An 18,968-nucleotide genomic window follows, 5' to 3' on the forward strand; every position below is an offset into this window, starting at 1 on the left:
CCCAAGTGTCTACGTAAGTAGAGTAGATGGTGAGGTTGACACAGAAGGGTTGGTTCAAAGTATACTGGGAAGAGTGTGATCCTATACCCCTTCATTTCACACTGGCAGTCAAATACTCCTGACATTGGAAAAATAAACAATTTATTTTCCTCAGACATTGAAGCAGAACTTTTCTAAGCTCCAGGACACTGGGTAATGCTTCTTATGCAAAGAGAGTAGTTAGTGAAAACCAATTTACTGAGCAGGGTTATCCGCAGACTCTTTCTCCCTCTTGGGTCACAGAATGCTGGGGTCAGGCTTGCAGTCTTAGACAGGAGAGTGGCAAACTCTTTTTGGAGAGGATCTACATATACCAACACTTTCAGAATTTCCTCAGGTCCAGGAGTGCCAGGCTCCTTTGCAGTCTTCCTTTGGGGAAGGAAAGGAAGACTCCATCTCTGCATACAGAATGCATTAATTATATTTTCTTATTTTCTTTTTTCTTGATGCTCTAGCATCTGAGGTTTACTAGAAAAAATGTCCTTTCCCAGGGTCAGCCAATTAAACTACCAATGCAGAACTCATACTCATACTGCTAGCCACCTACTTTATCTGGCTCTGACACTGTAGGAGACAATATCGCCCTTTTCTAATCACCCTAGGGTCAGGTACTAGGCAACTAGAGATGGCCTCTATGCCCCAGAGCCTACTGAAGTTATTCACACTGGCCAGCCTAAAGCCTGCCTGCTCTGCTGGGCCTTGCTGTCCCTCAGAGACCACAGCAGAGGCTCCTGCCTATTCCTTCCCCTTTCTCCTTCTGTCTCTGCCTGGGCTTTTCTGTGTCTCCTATTTCTAGGGATCTGTGAGTATGAACATATTTCCATGGGGCAGTCACTTCCATGTCTGCAGGTCTTAACATCCCTGATTAAAACAAATTCTGAGTACATTTTAAGACATAAGGCTTCCCATGAAATTTTAAAAACTCTTATAGGAGAATTTTAAACATATATGCAAATAAACAATGAATATAACAAACCTCTGTATATCTAAAATCTTTCAGAACAACCAGAAACACATGGCCAATTTTGTTCCATCTATATTCTCAAATAAAATTCATATATTGTGAATAGCTGATGTGTTTTTAAGTCTATATAATTTATACATTTCCCCATGTCTCCTATATATTATTTTCTTGTAATTTATTTGTTCAAGAAGCTGTGTTGATTTTTCTGATTCATCTTCAGAGTTTAAAATAGAATTTTTCAAAAAGAAAAAAATGAAAGACTCCCACACAATAACAGTGGGAGACTTTAACACCTCACTGGCAATATTAGACAGATCAACGAGACAGAAAATTAACAAGGATATCCAGGACTTGAACTCAGCTCTGGACCAAGTGGACCTAATAGACATCTACAGAATTCTCCCCCAAAATCAACAGCATTTATTCTCTACCCAAATCAATTAGCATTCTTCTCAGCACCACGTCATACTTATTCTAAAATCGACCACATATTTGGAAGTAAAACACTCCTCAGCAAATGTAGAAGAATGAAAATCATAACAAACAGTCTCTCAGACCACAGTGCAATCAAATTACAACTGAGGATTAAGAAACTCACTCAAACCTGTACAACTACATGGAAACTGAACAACCTGCTCCTGAATGACTACTGGGTAAATAACGAAATGAAGGCAGAAATAAAGAAGTTATTTGAAACCGATGAGAACAAAGACACACGTGCCAGAATCTCTGGGACACACTTAAAGCAGTGTGTAGAGAGAAATTTATAGCACTAAATGCCCACAAGAGAAACAGGAAAGATCTAAAATTAATACCCTAGCATCACAATGAAAAGAACTAGAAAAGCAAGAGCAAACAAATTCCAAAGCTAGCAGAAGACAAGAAATAACTAAGATCAGAGAGAACTGAAGGAGGTAGAGACACGAAAAATAAAAAAAAAAAAAATCAGTGAATCCAGGATCTGGTTTTTTTTTTTTTTTGAAAAGATCAACAAAATAGACTGCTAGCCAGACTAATAAAGAAGAAAAGAGAGAAGAATCAAATAGATGCAATAAAAAATGATAAAAGGGATCTCACCATTGATCCCACAGAAATACAAGCTACCATCAGAGAATACTATAAAGACTTCTATACCAATAAACTAGAAAATCTAGAAGAAACGGATAAATTCCTGGACACATACACCCTCCCAAGACTGAACCAGGAAGAAGTTGAATCCCCCAATAGACCAATAACAAGTTCTGAAATTGAGGCAACAATTAATAGCCTACCAACCAAAAAAAGCCCAGGACCAGACAGATTCACAGCCGAATTCTACCAGAGATACAAAGAGGAGCTGGTACCATTCTTCCTGAAACGATTCCAAACAATAGAAAAAGAGGGACTTCTCCCTAACTCAATTTATGAGGCCAGGATCATCCTGATACCAAAACCTGGCAGAAATAACAACAAAAATAGAAAATTTCAGGCCAATATCCCTGATGAACATTGATGCGAAAATCCTCAATAAAATACCGGCAATCCAGCAGAACATCAAAAAGCTTATCTACCACAGTCAAGTCGGCTTCATCCCTGGGATCCAAGGCTGCTTCAACATATGCAAATCAATAAATGTAATCCATCACATAAACAGAACCAATGACAAAAAAACCACACGATTACCTCAATAGATGCAGAAAAGGCCTTCAACAAAATTCAACAGCCCTTCCTGCTAAAAACTGAATAAACTAGGTATTGATGGAACATATCTCAATATAATAAGTGCTGTTTATGACAGACCCACAACATACTGAATGGGCAAAAACCAGAATCATTCCCTTTGAAAACCAGCACAGGACAAGGATGCTGTCTCCCACCACTCCTATTCAACATAGTATTGGAAGTTCTGGCTGGGGCAATCAGGCCAGAGAAAGAAAGAAAGGTATTCAATTAGGAGAAGAGGAAGTCAAATTGTCTCTGTTTGCAGATGACATGATTGTATATTTAGAAAACCCCATCATCTCAGCCCAAAATCTCCTTAAGCTGACAAGTGTCAGCAAAGTCTCAGGATACAAAATAAATGTTCAGAAATCACAAGCATTTCTATACAACAATAACACAAATAGCCAAACCATGAGTGAGCTGTGATTCACAATTGCTACAAAGAGAATAAAATATCTAGGAATACAAGTTACAAGGGATGTGAAGGATCTCTTCAAGGAGAACTACAAACCATTGCTCAAGGAAATAAGAGAGGGCACAAACAAATGGAAAAACATTCCATGCTCATGGATAGGAAGAATCAATATTATGAAAATGGCCATGTTGCTCAAAGTAATTTATAAATTCAGTGCTATCCCCATCAAGCTACCATTGATGTTCTTCACAGAATTGGAAAAAACTACTTTTAATTTCATATGGAACCAAAAAAAGAGCCCACATAGCCAAGACAATTATATGCAGAAAGAACAGAGCTGGAAATATGCTACCCGACTTCAAACTATACTACAAGGCTACAGTAACCAAAACAGCATGGTACTGGTACCAAAACAGATATATAGACCAATGGGACAGAACAGAGGCCTGATAAATAACACCACACATCTACAACCATCTGGTTTTTGACAAACCTTAAAAAACAAGCAATGGGGAAAGGACTCCCTATTTAATAAATGGTGTTGGGAAAACTGGCTAACTATATGCATAAAACTGAAACTGGATCTTTTGCTTACAGCTTATAAAAAAAATTAACTCAAGATGGATTAAAGACTTAAACATAAGATCTAAAATTATAAAAACCCTAGAAGAAAACCTAGGCAATACCATTCAGGACATAGGTATGGGCAAAGACTTCATAACTAAAACACCAAAAGCAATGGCAACAAAAGCCAAAATTGACAAATGGGATCTAATTAAACTAAAGAGCTTCTGCACAGCAAAAGAAACTATCATCAGAGTGACCAGGCCACCTACAGAGTGGGAGAAAAATTTTGCAAGCTATCTATCTGACAAAGAGCTAATATTCAGAATCTACAAAGAACTTAAAGCCACAAAGAAGAATGAGTTCATGTCTTTTGCAGGGACATGGATGAAGCTGGAAACCATCATTCTCAGCAAACTAACACAAGAACAGAAAACCAAATACTGCATGTTCTCAATAGTGGGAGTTGAACAATGAGAACACATGGACACAAGGAGGAGAACATCACACACCAGGACCTGTTGGAGAGTGAGGGACTAGGGGAGGGATAGCATTAGGAGAAATACCTAATGTAGATCACAGGTTGATGGTTGCAGCAAACCACTGTGGCACATGTATACCTATGTAAGAAACCTGCACATTCTGCACTTGTACCCCAGAACTTACGATAATAAATAAAAAAATATCACCGGCCAGGCACGGTGGCTTATGCCTGTAATCCCAGCACTTTGGGAGGCCAAGGTGGGCAGATCACAAGGTCAGGAGTTCAATACCAGCCTGGCCAATATGGTAAAGCTCCGTCACTACTAAAAACTTTAAAACTAGCTGGGTGTGATGGCGTGTGCCTATAGTCCCAGCTACTCAGGAGGTTGAGGTAGGAGAATTGCTTGAACCTAAGAGGTGGAGGTTGGGTTGCAGTGAGCTGAGATTATGCCACTGCACTTCAGCCTGGGTGACAGTGAGATTCTGTAAAAAAAAAAAAAAAAAATTACAAAGAATCAAGAACCAAAATGGCCCTTAAGTTTTTCATTGGTATACTAAATCTAATAAGAACGTGAAATTTGGCCTTCGCATTCTGAAATGTGTATATTTTAAACCCAACTAAACCATCAACCCCGTGTGAGAATAGAGCACAGGTATTTTGGGACATGCACAGCATCCAAGCTTTACCTTTTGTCAGGAAGCTACAGTTAAGTGGCAACCTAAGAAATGGGAGAAATCAATTCCAGGAAGAGGTGTCCGATGCAGGAGAGTGGTGTAGCATTGCTGAGAGCCAGGGGTGAAACAATTCAAGCTGGAGACACTGAGACAAACACAGGAGTGCCTTGCAGTCTATGAGAGGCATTACAGTGGTTCTGACAACTCAGTAAATGGGATAATTACCTCTCATCTGGGTACAATGCATCTTCCCAGGCCTGCTAGCAGGGATTCTAAATCCTGATGCAAATGATATGGCAACACTTGTGGTTATAGACATGAGTGTTTAAAATCACAGATCCAGGCCCAAACCCAAATCCCCTCAGTAATTAACTGTATGCTGTCTTTAATTACTTAATCTCTGCAGCACGCCACTTCCTCAAGCCTATTCATATGGGAATATAAATTCATAGAAGTGTTACAAAGGGTATTTTTTACAATGAACTCGCAACTATGAAATGCTCAGCATAGCATCCGATAAGTCCTCAATAAGTGTGCAACAATACTTTTTTATTACAGAAGATACACTTAATCTAGAAAACGGTGTTCATAGGGGATTAAGAGAAGCAAGTATAGTCGGGTGAGCAGAGGGAGGGCCTTTCCTAGGTAAGGCATGCACTACATTTGAAAGTGGGATGCAGGGCCAGAGCTGAACATCAACCATGACATGCAGGAATGAAGCAAACAGCTCACACCTGTTCCTTTATGTGTTCCTTTCATTTTCAATTTTGACTCTGATGCAAAATTAGTACTCTTCTCTGGTCAAATGTCACTATTCTTAAGAAAGTAAAGTAGATAAGTAGGATCAAAAACTTGAATTGCATAAAATACTTGCTCTTGTTATTGCAAGGCAAATGGGAAACATTTTGAAGTTGGTCATCACCATCACAATAACACAATTTTTTTTTTTTTTGCATTTTAGGTTTTGGGGTACATGTGAAGAACATGCAAGATTGTTGCATAGGTACACACGTGGCAGTGTGATTTGCTGCCTTCCTCCCCTTCACCTATATCTGGCATTTCTCCCTATGCTATCTCTCCCCAACTCCTCACCCCCCACTGTCCCTCCCCTAGTGCCCCCCAACAGACCCCAGTGTGTGGTGCTCCCCTCCCTGTGTCCATGTGTTCTCATTGTTCAACACCCGCCTATGAGTGAGAACATGTGGTGTTTGATTTTCTGTTCTAGTGTCAGTTTGCTGAGAATGATGGTTTCCAGGTTCATCCATGTCCCTACAAAGGACATGGACTCATCATTTTTGATGGCTGCATAATATTCCATGGTGTATATGTGCCACATTTTTTCTGTCCGGTCTATCATTGATGGGTATTTGGGTTGGTTCCAGGTCTTTGCTATTGTAAACTGTGCTGCAGTGAACATTCTTGTGCATGTGTCCTTATAGTAGAATGATTTATAGTCCTTTGGATATATACCCATTAATGGGATTGCTGGGTCAAATGGAATTTCTATTTCTAGGTCCTTGAGGAATCACCACACTGTCTTCCACAATGGTTGAACTAATTTACACTCCCACCAAGGGTGTAAAAGTGTTCCTGTTTTTCCACATCCTCTCCAGCATCTGTTGTCTCCAGATTTTTTAATGATCGCCATTCTGACTGGCATAAGATGGTATCTCAATGTAGTTTTGATTTGCATTTCTCTGATGACCAGTGATGATGAGCATTTTTTCATATGTTTGTTGGCCTCATGTATGTTTTCTTTTGTAAAGTGTCCATTCATATCCTTTGCCCACTTTTGAATGGGCTTGTTTTTTCTTGTAAATCTGTTTGAGTTCTTTATAAATTCTGGATATCAGCCCTTTGTCAGATGGGTAGACTGCAAAAATTTTTTCTCATTCTGTTGGTTGCCAATTCACTCTAATGACTGTTTCTTTTGCCATGCAGAAGCTGTGGAGTTTGATTAGGTCCCATTTGTCTATTTTGGCTTTTGTTGCCAATGCTTTTGGTGTTTTGGTCATGATGTCCTTGGCTACGCCTATGTCCTGAATGGTTTTGCCTAGATTTTCTTCTAGGATTTTTATGTTAGGTCTTATGTTTAAGTCTTTAATCCATCTGGAGTTAATTTTAGTGTAAAGTATCAGGAAGGGGTCCAGTTTCTGCTTTCTGCACATGGCTAGCCAGTTTTCCCAATACCAATTATTAAAAAGGGAATCCTTTCCCCATTGCTTGTTTTTGTCAGGTTTGTCAAAGATTGGATGGTTGTAGATATGTTGTGTTGCCTCTGAGGCCTCTTTTCTGTTCCATTGGTCTATATCTTTGTTTTGATACCAGTACCATGCTGTTTTGATTACTGTAGCCTTGTAGTATACTTTGAAGTTTGGTAGTGTGATGCCTCCCACTTTGTTCTTTTTGCTTAGAATTGACTTGGCTATGCGGGCTCTCTTTTGGTTCCATATGAAGTTTGAGGTGATTTTTCCAATTCTGTGAAGGTCATCGGTAGCTTGATGGGGATAGCATTGAATCTGTAAATTACTTTGGGCAGTATGTCCATTTTCATGATATTGATTCTTCCTAACCATGAACAAGGAATGTTTCTCCATCTGTTTGTGTCCTCTCTTATTTCATTGAGCAGTGGTTTGTAGTTCTCCTTGAAGAGGTCCTTTACGTTCCTTGTTAGTTGTATTCCGAGGTATTTTATTCTCTTGGTAGCAATTGTGAATGGCAGTTCTCTCTTGATTTTGCTCTCTTTCAGTCTGTTATTGGTGTATAGGAATGCTTGTGATTTTTTCACATTGATTTTGTATCCTGAGACTGCTGAAGTTGCTTACCAGTTTCGGGAGATTTTGGGCTGAGATGATGGGGTCTTCTAGATGTACAATTATGTCATCTGCAAATAGAGACAATTTGACTTTCTTCTTTCATATTAGAAAATCCTTTTTTACTTTTTCTTGCCTGATTGTTCTGGCTAGAACTTACAGTACTATATTGAATAGGAGTGGTGAGAGGGGGTATTTTTGTCTAGTGCCAGATTTCAAACGGAATGCTTCCAGTTTTTGCCCATTCAGTATTATATTGGCTGTTGGTTTGTCATAAATAGCTTTTATTATTTTGAGATATGTTCTGTCAATACCTAGTTTATTTTGAGGGGTTTTAGCATAAAGTGCTGTTGAATTTTTTCTAAGTCCTTCTCTGCATCGGTTGAGATAATCATGTGGTTTTTGTCTTTGGTTCTGTTTATGTGGTGAATTATGTTTATAGACTTGCATATGTTGAACCAGCCTTGTATCCCTGGTATGAATCCCTCTTGATCATGGTGGATAAGCTTTTTAATATGCTGTTGCAATCGGCTTGCTGGTATTTTATTGAAGATTTTTGCATCTATGTTCATCATGGATATTGGCCTGAAGTTTTTTTTTTTTTTTTTTTTTTTTTTTTTTTTTTTTTAAGTTTTCTTTTCTTGTTGAGTCTCTGCCGGGTTTTGGTATCAGGATGATGTTGGTCTCATAAAATGATTTGGGAAGGGCTCCCTTTTTTTTGATTATTTGGAATAGTTTCAGAAGGATAATGGGACCAGCTCCTCTTTGTATGTCTGGTAGAATTCGGCTGTGAACCCATCTGGACCTGGGCTTTTTTTGGGTGTTAGGCTCTTAATTGCTGCCTCAATTTGAAACCTTGTTATTGGTCTATTCAAGGTTTTGACTTCTTCCTGGTTTAGGCTTGGGAGGATGCAAGCGTCCAGGAATTTATCAATTTCTTCTAGGTTTACTAGTTAATGTGCATAGAGTTGTTTGTAATAATCTCTGATGATGGTTTGAATTTCTGTGGAATCTGTGGTGATGTCCCCTTTATCATTTTTTATTGATTGAATCTATTTGGTTATTCTCTCTTTTCTTTTTTATTCATCTGGCTAGTGGTCTGTCTATTTTGTTGATCTTTTTGAAAAATCAGCTCTTGGATTTATTGATTTTTTGAAGGGTTATTTGTGTCTCTATCTTCTTCAGTTCTGCTCTTATCTTAGTTATTTCTTGTCTTCTGCTAGGTTTTGAGTTTTTTTGATCTTGCTCCTCTAGCTCTTTCAATTTTGATGATAGGGTGTCAATTTTAGATCTCTCCTTGCTTCTCATGTGGGCATTTATTGCTATATATTTTCCTCTAGAGACTGCTTTAAATGTGTCCCAGAGATTCTGGTATGTTGTGTCTTCATTCTCATTGGTTTCAAAGAAAATCTTTATTTCTGCCTTCATTTCATTGTTTATCCAGACAACATTAAAGAGCCAGTTGTTCAGTTTTCATGAAGGTGTGCGGTTCTGAGTTAGTTCTGAATTCTGAGTTTTGTTTTTTTTTTTGAGATGGAGTTTCACTGTTGTTACCCAGACTGGAGTGCAATGGCATGATCTTGGCTCATCGCAACCTCTGCCTTCTGGGTTCAAGCAATTCTCCTGCCTCAGCCTCCTGAGTAGCTGGGATTACAGGTGCACACCACCATGCCCAGCTAATTTTTGTATTTTTAGTTGAGACAGGGTTTCACTTCGTTGACCAGAATGGTCTTGATCTCTTGACCTTGTGATCCACCCACATCGGCTTCCCAAATTCTTGGGATTATAGGCATGAGCCACCATGCCTGACCCTGAGTTCTGAGTTCTAACTTGATTGCACTGTGGTCTGAGAGACTGTTTGTTATGATTTCCATTTTTTTGCATTTGCTGAGGAGTGATTTACTTCCAATTATGTGGTCAATTTTAGAGTAGGTGTGATGTGATGCTTAGAAGAATGTATATTCTGTGGATTTGGGGTGGAGAGTTTTGTAAATGTCTTTGAGGTTTGCTTGTTCCAGGTCTGAATTCAAGTCCTGAATATTTTTGTTAATTTTCTGTCTCATCGATCTGTCTAATATCAAAAATGGGTTGTTAAAGTATCCCACTATTATTTGTGTGGGAGTCTAAGTCTCTTTGTAAGTCATTAAGAACTTGCTTTATGTATCTGGGTGCTCCTGTGTTGGGCTTATATATATTTAGGATCGTTAGCTCTTGTTGCATTGATCCTTTTACCATTATTTGATGTCCTTTTCTCTCTCTTTTGATCTTTGTTGGTTTAAAGTCTATTTTATCAGAGATGAGAATTGCAACTCCTGCTTTTCTTTGCTCTCCATTTGCTTAGTAAATCTTCCTCCATTTCTTTATTTTGAGCCTTTGTGTATCCTTGCATGTGAGATGGGTTTCCTGAATACAGCACACAAATGGGTTTTGGCTTTTTATCCAATTTGCCAGTCTGTGTCTTTTGATTGGTGCATTTAGTCCATTTACATTTAGGGTTAATACTGTTATGTGTGAATTTGATACTGCCATTTTGATTCTAGCTGGCTGTTTTGCCCATTAGTTGATGCAGATTATTCATTGTGTTGATGCTCTTTACCATTTAGTATGTTTTTGGAGTGGCTGGTACTGGTTGTTCCTTTCTATGTGTAGTGCCTCTTTCAGGAACTCTTGTAAAGCAGGCCTGGTGGTGATGAAATCTCTGAGCACTTGCTTGTTTGCAAATGATTTTATTTTTCCTTCACTTATGAAGCTTATTTTGGCTGGATATGAAATTCTGGGTTGAAAGTTCTTTTCTTTAAGGGTGTTGAATATTGGCCCCCACTGTCTTCTGGCTTGTAGATTTTCTGCTGAGAAATGTGCTGTGAGTCTGATGGGCTTCCCTTTTTGTGTAACTTGACCTTTCTCTCTGGCTGCCCTTAGCATTTTCTCCTTCATTTCAACCCTGATGAATCTGATGATTATGTGCCTTGAGGTTGCTCTTCTTGAGGAATATCTTTACGGTGTTCTCTGTATTTCCTGGACTTGAATATTGGCCTGCCTTGCTAGGTTGGGGAAGTGCTCCTGGATATTATCTTGAAGAGTATTTTCCAGCTTGGATTCATTCTCTTCATCTCACATTCAGGTACACCTATCAAACATAGATTAGGTCTTTTCACATAGTCCCATATTTCTTGGAGACTTTGTTCATTTCTTTTTACACTTTTTTCTCTAATCTTGTCTTCTCATTTTATTTCATTGAGTTTATCTTCGACCTCTGATATCCTTTCTTCTGCTTGGCCAATTCGGCTCTTGAAACTTGTGCATGCTTCATGAAGTTCTCATGTTGTGTTTTTCAGCTCCATCAGTTAACTTATATTCCTCTCTAAATTATCTACTCTCATTAGCATTTAGTCAAATCTTTTTTCAACATTCTTAGTTTCTTTGCATTGGGTTAGAACATGTTCTTTTAGCTCACAGAAGTTTCTTATTACCTACCTTCTGAAGCCTAATTCTGTCAATTTATCAGACTCATTCTCCATCCAGCCTTGTTCCCTTGCTGGTGATGAGTTGTGATTCCTTGCAGGAGAGGCATTCTGGTTTTGGGTGTTTTTATCTTGTTTGTGCTGGTTGTTCCCATCTTTGTGGATTTATCCACCTGTCATCTTTGTTGTTGTTGGCTTTCAGATTGGGTCTCTGAGTGGACATCCAGATTGTTGATGATGAAGCTATTTCTTTTTCTTAGTTTTCCTTCTAACAGTCTGGTTCCTTTGCTGTAGGACTGTGAGGTCCACTCCAGGCCCTGCTTGCCTGGGGATCACCTGCAGCAGCTGCAGAACAGTAAGGGTTGCTACCAGTTTCTTCTTCTGCTATCTTTGTCCCAGAAAGATACCCGCCAAATGTCAGTCTGAGCTCTCTTTTGTGAGGTGACTCTTTGGATATACAGGGGTTGGGGAGCTGCTTGAGGAGACAGCCTGCCCTTTATAGGAGCTCAAGTGCTGAGTTGTGAGCTCTGTTGTTCATTCAGAGCTGCTGGGCAGGTATGTTTAAGTCTGCTGCAGCAGAATTCATAAACCCCCTTTATTTCCCCAGGTGCTCTGTCCCAGGGAGTTAGAGCTTTATTTATGAGTTTCTGTTGTGCTGCTGCCTTTTTTCAGGGCTACCCTGCCCAGAAAGGAGGCAGCCTAGTCACTGTCTGCCAGCAGAGGCTTTGCTGAGCTGCTGTGGGCTCTGCCCAGCTGCCATGTGGACTTCCCTTCAGTCCTGTTTATATGGGTTTAGTTAGAACTGTCTCGGCAATGGTGGCCTACCTCTGTAATGGCAGACTCTCTCTGTAATGGCAGGTTGCCTCGGCAATGGCAGGCTTTCTAATGGTGGGCTGCCTCAGCAATGGCGGACTACCTCCATAGTTGTGGAGTGCCTCAGTAATGGCGGACGCCCCTCCCTTACAGAGCTGGGCCTTCCCAGGTTTAGCTGTGGTTGCTGTGAAACTCTCAACCCAGAGTGTTTCCAATTGCTCTTTTTTGGTGGGGGTGGTGCCAGCCGAGACTGATCACCTGGCTCCCTGCCTCAGAGCATTGTTTTTTAGTTGAATGGTCGACTCTTTCCCAGGTGTTCCTGTCACCTGTTGAAAGGCACTGGGATCTGTGTGATTTCCCATGCAGTGACCCACTGCACTGGCTGAAACAGCAGTGCTGGAATCTCATGGCACCTTTTTGCCCAGGAATCTCCTGGCCTGGCTCCCTGTTTCAGTCCCCTGTTTAATCGGATGAATGGGTGACTCTGCCTTCTTGGATCTTCAATCGCCAGCTAAACAGTGCCCAGACCCATGTATTTTGTATGGAAAACTGCTGTGCTGGGGCGCTGGCAAAACAGCTGCGCTGGCGACCCATGGGGCTCCTCTGCCTGGGAATCTCCTGGTCTGTGGGCAATAAAAATCCATCTGGAAATGCGGCATCCACTCACCCTCTGTGCTTTCATTGGAAGTTGCAATCCTGAGCTGCTCCTAATTGGCCATCTTCTATACAACCTCAATAGCACAGATTTTAAAACTACACTGTTTACAACTGAACCACACCCTAAATAATTTTTAAAAATCTTCCCTCTCTAAACTCCCTTTTCAGCAAGAGAAGGACGTTGGCCACCACAACCTGAGCAGGAGAGCAGGTGGAGAGTGGGAGCCCAGCAGCAGCAAATTTCTTATTATTTGACCAATTAATAGGGAATTGGGTTGAGTTGTTTGAATCTTTTTTCAGTTACTGATTTATAAAATAGATCAGACTAATGGAAGGAGCTGGGGAATGAGAGCCCACCCCTCAGCTTCCAGCCTCCCCAAACTACGTGTTTCTCCAGAGTAACACTGAGCTTCTCCCAGCATGGATTAAAATCCATGGCTCTTCCAGAGCTAAAATCTGAGGCTCTACAATTAAAGTCATAGTTAGGTACTTTCATACCTGTGATGGTAACATGCTCACGTCCTCAGTCTATCATTGTTTACTATTTAATGAAAGACACATATACACATATTTTCTTTACTTTTTTTTTTTTTTTTTGAGATGGAGTTTCGCCCATTACCCAGGCTGGAGTGCAATGGCATGATCTTGGCTCACCGCAATCTCCACCTCCTGGGTTCAGGCAGTTCTCCTATGTCAGCCTCCTGAGTAGCTGGGATTACAGGCACACACCACTATGCCCAGCTAATTTTTTGTATATATTTTTTTTTTTTGCTAGAGATGGGGTTTCACCATGTTGACCAGGATGGTCTCGATCTCTTGACCTCGTGATCCACCCACCTCGACCTCCCAAAGTGCTGGGATTACAGGCATGAGCCACCGCACCTGGCCACATTTTGTTCACTTATGTAGCAGCTTACCTGTGTTCACCTGTGTTGTCTCAGGGTCAGCTATTTATTTCCCATAATCCTGTCCCATATCCTGAAGCCTATTGACTGGGTGAGAGATGTGTTCAAAAGTTACCAGACTTCAAACTATACTACAAGGCTACAGTAATTAAAACAGCATGGTACTGGTACCAAAACAGAGATATAGACCAATGGAACAGAACAGAGGCATCAGAGGCAACACAACATATCTACGACCATACAATCTTGGATAAACCTGACAAAAACAAGCAATGGGGAAAGGATTCCCTGCTTAATAAACGGTGTTGGGAAAACTGGGTAGCCATTGCAGAAAGCAGAAACTGGACCCCTTCCTGACAGCTTACACTAAAATTAACTCCAGATGGATTAATGACTTAAACATAAGACCTGGCACCATAAAAACCCTAGAAGAAAATCTAGGCAAAACCATTCAGGACATAGGAGTAGGCAAGGACTTCATGACCAAAACACCAAAAGCATTGGCAACAAAAGCCAAAATAGACAAATGGGACCTAATCAAACTCCACAGCTTCTGCACAGCAAAAGAAACAGTCACTAACAGAATGGGAAAAAATTTTTGCAGTTTATCCATCTGACAAAGGGCTGACATTCAGAATTTACAAAGAACTCAAACAGATTTACAAGAAAAAAACAAACAAGCCCATTCAAAAATGGGCAAAGGATATGAACAGACACTTTACAAAAGAAGACATACATGAGGCCAACAAATATGAAAAAATGCTCATCATCACTGGTCATCAGAGAAATGCAAATCAAAACCACATTGAGATACCATCTCACGCCAGTTAGAATGGCGATCATTAAAAAATCTGGAGACAACAGATGCTGGAGAGGATGTGGAGAAATAGGAACACTTATACACTGCTGGTGGGAGTGTAAATTAGTTCAACCATTGTGGAAGACAGTGTGGCGATTCCTCAAAGACCTAGAAATAGAAATTCCATTTGACCCAGCAATCCCATTACTGGGTATATATCCAAAGGACTATAAATTATTCTACTATAAGGACACATGCACATGAATGTTTATTGCAGCACTGTTTACAATAGCAAAGACCTGGAACCAACCCAAATGCCCATCGATGATAGACTGGACTGGGAAAATGTGGCACATATACACCATGGAATATTATGCAGCCATCAAAAACGATGAGTTCGTGTCCTTTGTGGGGACATGAATGAATCTGGAGAACGTCATTCTCGACAAACTGACACAAGAACAGAAAATGAAATACCGCATGTTCTCATTCATAGACGGGTGATGAACAATGAGAACACATGGACACAGGGAGGGGAGCACTACACACTGGGGTCTATTGGGGGAATAGGGGAGGGACAGCAGGGGGGAGTTGGGGAGGGATAGCATGGGGAGAAATGCCAGATGTGGGTGAAGGGTAGGAAGGCAGCAAATCACACTGTCACGTGTGTACCTATGCAACTATCTTGCATGTTCTGCACATGTACCCCAAAACCTAAAATGCAATTTAAAAAATGTTAAAGGTATGTTGGGTGAAACCCTAGAAACACAGCTTTTCTGACAAAAACAAGCAATGGGGAAAAGACTCCCTATTCAGTAAATGGTGCTGGGATAACTTGGTAGCCATGTGCTGAAGATTGAGGCTGGACCTCTTTCTCACACATACATGAAAATCAACTCAGGATGGATTAAAGACTTAAGTATAAAACCCAAAAATATAAAAACTCTGGAGTACAACCTAGGCAATGCCATCCTTGCTATGAACAGGCAAAGATTTCATGACAAAGACACCAAAAGCAATCATAAGAAAAGCAGAAATTGGCAAGTGGGATCTAATTAAACTAAAGAGCTTCTGTACAGCAAAATAAACTATCAACAAAATAAATAGGCAACTTACAGAATGTGAGAAAATATTTACAAACTATGCATCTGACGAAGGTCTAATATCCAGCATCTATAAGGAACTTAAACAAGTTTCTTATTTATGAGAGAAAAACGACACCATTAGAAAGTGATCCAAGGACATGAGGAGACACTTCTCAAAAGAAAACAAATATATGGCAAACAAGCACATGTGGAAAAAAGTTTCTTATTTACAAGAGAAAAAATTTCCTTATTTACAAGAGAAAGCGCCATTAAAAAAGTGGTCCAAGGACATGAAGAGACACTTCTTAAAAGAAGACAAACATGTGGCAAACAAGTATATGAAGAAAGCTCTATATCACTGATCACTAGAGAAATGCTAATCAAAACCACAATGAGACACCATCTCACATTAATCAGAATGGGTATTAGTAAAAAGTAAAAAAATAACAGATGCTGGCAAGCTTACAGAGAAAAGTGAGCACTTACACACTGTTGGTGGACTGTAAGTTAGTTCAACTGTGGTGGAAAGCAGTATGGTGATTCCTCAAAGAGCTAAAAGCAGAACTACCATTTGACCTAGCAATCTTATTACTGGGCATATACCCAGATGAATATAAATCATTCTACCATGAAGATACATACATGCAAATATTCATTGCATCAGTAATCACAATAGCAGAGACATAGAATCAACACAAATTCCCATCAATTACATATTGGATAAAGAAAATGTGGTATATATATATCATGGAATACTATGCAGCCATAAAAAGAATGAGATTATTTCTTTCACATTAATATGGCTGGAGCTGAAAGGTATTATCCTTAGCAAACTAATGCCGTAATAGAAAACCCATACCACACGTTCTCACTTATAAATGGGAGCTAAATGATAAGAATTTGTGAATGCAAAGAAGGAAACAGCAGACCCCGGGGTCTACTTGAGGTGGGAGTGTGGGAAGAAGGCGAGAAGTAGAAAAGATAACTATTGGGTACTGGGTTTAATACCTGGATGATGATATAATATGTACAAGAAACCCTTGTGACACATATTTACCTATATAACAAACCCTTCCATGTTCCCCAAAACCTAAAATATAAGTTTAAAAAACCAGCTTTTAATTTTTTTTCCCTTAAATATGAGAAAGGTCACGGGCCATTTGCCACCTGAACTGTCAGTCAGTAACACTTGAGTGGAAATAAAGTGAACACCTTGGGACACCAAAGACCATTCAATCTAGAGGAAGGAGGCAGGCAGAAGATTAACTTTATCCAGTCCCAAATTGGCTCCCCTCTCCTCTTAAATGCAGGTCCCATGGAATGCAGACTAAAAAGTAAATCAAATGAGAGCAGTCCACAGGGGAGCAGTTCAAATGTGCGGAAAAGGATGGAGCAGCCCCAGTGAGGAAGGAAGGCTGGAAAAGAAATGGATTTGTAGGGAAGACAGTGTGCACCCATCGGAGCTCTGATGCCTTCAGTTTCACTACCCTCCCCTGCCCACTAACATCCAAAAAATATTGATGGCAAGTGTTGGGCCATAATAAACTTTCTTTCTTTATAATCTGGATTTTGGGGTTAAATTTCAGAGATAATGAAAACATTCCCTTTTAATAACTTTTGATTTCATAATTGTACCTTTTAAAAACAGATTTGTGAACATGTAAAACTAAGAAAACAGTATGGGAGTAATTTATAATCAACAAATGTGTGTTCACTTTTAAGTGACTTTTGGGCTCAGCTGTTCTTAGAGGATGGGGCTTGCAGGGGACTGGGGTGCAGGGAGTACCTGGGCCTTGTTGGGTGGGACTTTGGGACCTGAGAGACCCTGTGCCCCAGCGATTGAGCTGTTTACCAGAACGGGCAATGCCCACTGCCCCCTGATTTCCCCTGCTCCTGCACTGGAGTCAGTGACTGCTCCGGGGAAACTGACGAGAATCTGCGCAATTGCAGCCACCCAGCCTGCCCAGCAGAAGAGCTCGTTGCACGCTGAGTAATGAATGCATTCCACTCACGTGGCTCTGCGATGGCCACCCAGACTGTTCCAACTCCAGTGACGAGCTCAGCTGTGGAACCAGGGAGACCCTCTTGGAAGGGAATGCCACAATCTTGAGGCCCCCTGTGACCTTGGAGGGTGTCATTTCTCGGAAATGCAACGTCCTCCTCTGGAAGACCAAGTGCCTATGGGGTTATTGTAGTTGCTGCCTTGCTGAGTACAAGCCTGGTGGTCACAACCCTCCTCCTTTTGTTCTGGCTCCGAGCCCAGGGGCGCCTCCACCCACTGGGGCGCCTCCGCCCACTGGGGCTACTGGTGAACGTGAAGGAGTTCCTGGTGCTGTCGGAAGGGAAGACCCCTCTGATCTAAGGACAAGCACTGGCAACCACCATTACCCATCCCTGGGTGCAGCTGGGCAGGAGGAGAGCAGTGATGTGGCCGGGCACACAGGCACGCCAGCCCTCAGAGACCCGGGCTCTTCTGGCCACGTGGAACCTTGAACCTCGAGCTGAGCTCCAGCAGAAGCGGCCCTGGAGATTCAGGGTCCCTCGACACTCCCTATGGATACCCGGGGAGCTTGGATGGGGACCACTCCGCAGCCAGAACCAAGGGGCAGGCCCCAGGCTGCTCCCAGGGGGGTGGAACTACCCAGTGCTTAAGACACTCCTGCTGCCCCATCTGAGGGTGGTGAATAAAGTTGTTTCACATCTTCAAAAGAAAAAAAAGCAGGAATATAATTATCAAAATTTGAGTGATAAAATTATGAATACTTTTTCTCTTTTATAACTCATTTTATACTTACCGAATACCCTCCAAAGATAATATACACTTTTATAATTAGAAAAAATGTTATTTGTTAAAGAGATCATAAATGAGATAATACTTTACACAAGTTAAAAGCTGCGATTGTGAGAATTTCGAGAAGCTCCTGCCACCTGCCCACCTCACATCATCATTTACATGGAAATATTGGGACTGAGGTCTCCTCATGCCTCTCAATTCCCGGCCAGCTTTCTGGCTGTTAGCCAGCCTGTTAAACAGAAAATAATCAATGAGACAATTACAAAACACCCTAGTGTTCTAATGTTACACATAATTGCTTGCTTACCAAGTGTCTACCTCAGAATTTTCTTTTTCTCATAGAGTCAATATAATAATCCATTTTAAATGTGGCTTTTGCCATTTTATAGTTCAAGATGCAGGACTTTGCATAGGGCATAGATGGATTTCCACAGTCAGCACGAGGATGGGAGGAGAACACGATAGATCCAGCCCCACTAAGTGAGAGTTCTGGCTAAATTTACTTTGCTGGACCTCACTCCAGAGAGAAGAGACCTTCCTCTGGACCAGCTACCAAGACAGACCCTAGTTGGAAAATGTTTTTTTTCTAAGGTGAGATGCAGCCCCCACTGGAGAGGAAAACACCATAGAGTTTTGAAAAGGAAAAACCAAGGTAAGCTGAGGAGCCTCTTGACAGGGGACACAGCAAAGTCCACCCAGCTGGGGTGAATCTCCACTGCTCCCCAACGGGACGGCAGGCAGGAACACTAAATCACTGGCCCCTGCCGCATTGGAGCAGCATGAGCCGTCTGCAGTCACAT

General features: G+C 41.0%; 1 pseudogene; it reads left to right on the forward strand.

The window, feature by feature from the left end:
- Positions 1 to 12,402: 12,402 nt before the first annotated feature.
- Positions 12,403 to 17,876, forward strand: LOC118152845 (CD320 antigen pseudogene; annotated as a pseudogene).
- The last annotated feature ends 1,092 nt before the right edge of the window (positions 17,877 to 18,968 follow it).

Source organism: Callithrix jacchus, chromosome 1 (genome assembly GCF_049354715.1).
Source record: "Callithrix jacchus isolate 240 chromosome 1, calJac240_pri, whole genome shotgun sequence".
Taxonomy (NCBI): Eukaryota; Metazoa; Chordata; class Mammalia; order Primates; family Cebidae; genus Callithrix; species Callithrix jacchus.